The sequence below is a fragment of the Vombatus ursinus genome, unplaced genomic scaffold, assembly GCF_900497805.2.
Source record: "Vombatus ursinus unplaced genomic scaffold, bare-nosed wombat genome assembly UNPS02014792.1, whole genome shotgun sequence".
In the NCBI taxonomy this organism is placed as follows: domain Eukaryota; kingdom Metazoa; phylum Chordata; class Mammalia; order Diprotodontia; family Vombatidae; genus Vombatus; species Vombatus ursinus.
The window spans coordinates 3,246,904-3,248,915 of record NW_020954570.1 but is presented as its reverse complement, the minus strand read 5'-3'; the positions used below and the strand labels follow the sequence as shown (position 1 = coordinate 3,248,915).

The 2,012-nt window shown below is 39.1% G+C and overlaps 1 pseudogene; it reads left to right on the top strand.

The window, feature by feature from the left end:
* LOC114048292 overlaps positions 1-1,096 on the top strand; it is a 17,864-nt pseudogene extending 16,768 nt beyond the window's left edge.
* The last annotated feature ends 916 nt before the right edge of the window (positions 1,097-2,012 follow it).

Genomic DNA, 2,012 nt, shown 5'->3' with positions numbered 1-2,012 from the left:
GATAGATAGATAGATAGATAGATAGATAGATAGATAGATAGATAGATGGAACAGGGTGAATTGAAGATGAAGGGGTGATATCTAAATAATAAAATTAAGAGGTGAGAGAGGATTATACTAGGAGAAGGAGAAAGGGAGAGGTAGAATGGGGTAAATTAACTCACATAAAACAGACAAGAAAAAGCTTTTACAGTGGAGGGGTAGTGGGGGAAGGTGAGAAAGAATGAGTGAATCTTATTCTTATCAGATTTGGCTTAAGGAGGGAATGACATACACACTCAATTGGGTATGGAAAGCTATCCTACCCCACAGGAAAATAGGAAGGAAGAGGATAAGAGAGCAGGAGGATGATAGAGGGGAGGGCAGATTGGGGGGGGGGGTAATCTGAAGCAAACACTTCTGAAGAAGGACAGGGTCAAAAAGAAAGAGTAGAATAAAAAGAGGGCAGGATAGGATGAAGAAAAATATAGTTAGTTTTTCACTATGAAAATGTGTTGCATGACTACACATGTATAACCTGTTAAGTTGCTTGCCTTCTCAATGAGGGTGGATGGGGAGGGAGGATGGGAGAATATTTGAAACCTAGGGTTTTAAAAACAAATGTTAAAAATTATTTTTTCATCAACTGGGAAATAAGATATACAGGCAATGGGGTATAGAAATCTATCCTGCCCTATAGGAAAATAGAAGGAAAAGGGGATAAGATAATGGAGGGGTGATAGAAGGGAGGGCTGATTAGGGTAAGGAGTATTCAGAGTGCACACCATCTTGGGGTGGGGGAGGCACAAGATGGGGAGAAAATTTGGAACTCATAATCTTGTGAAAGTGAATATTGAAAACTAAAATTAAATAAATTAATAGTAATAATAAAACCTCAGTGATTCACTATGGTCTGCAGGATTGAATCCTCTACTTTTCCAGTCTTTTTACACCTTACTCTTTACCACGCAGTCTTCAATCCAGTGACCATGACCTGGCTGTAAAACAAACAAGCCAGTACTACATCTCAGCTCTGGACATTTTCTATGAGTGTCTCCCATCCCTGGAATCTTCTCCCTTCATCACTCTGCCTGCTGACCTCTTTGGTTTCTTTTAAGTCCCAACCCAAATCCCATCTTTTATAGGAAGCATTTCCCAACCCCTCTTAGTTCTAATGTCTTCTCTCTATTAATTATTTCTTAGTTATCCTGTATACAACATGCCTTATATATTGGTCTATATGTTGCCCACCTCCTTAAATTATGAGCTCCTTGAGGATAGGTTTTGCATTTTGCTTCTTTTTGTATCCCTAGCACTTGGCATAGTGACCATAGTGTCTGGCACATAACAAGTGCTTGATAAATGTCTATTGATTGATCCTGACATGGGCCCTGATCTCATTAACTTCATTGGTTGCACCATCACCATACTGCTTCAAACTGAGAGGAGTATATTACTCCCCTCCCTGATATTTGTTAAATAAACTCTTGTCAAGGCATTCTTTCCCCCCAAAATAATTTCCTGTTGTTGTTCAGTCATTCAACCATGTCTACCTTTTTGCAATCCATCAACCATAGCAAGCCAAGTCCTTCTATCCCTCACTATCTCTCAAAGTCTGCCTAAGCTTATGTTCATTGTTTCCATAACACTATTTATCCATCTCATCCTCTCCTGTCCCCTTTTCCTTTTGCCTTCAATCTTTCCCAACATCAAAGTCTTTTCCATCAAGGTACTGTCTTCTCATTATATGGTGAAAGTATTTTACCTTCAGCCTCAGTATTTAACCTTCCAGCAAATAGTGAATTAATTTCTTTAAGTATTGAATGATTTGATCTCCTTGTTGTCCAAGGAACTTTCAAAAGTCTTCTCTGCCATTACAATTTGAAGCATCAATTCTTCAGCACTCACCTTTCCCTGTAGTACAACTCTCACAGCCATGCATTACTACTGGAAAGATCATAGCTTTGACTTTGTAGACCTTTGTCAGCAAGGTGATATCTCAAGCAATTATTAAGGACTCACTATGTGCCAGG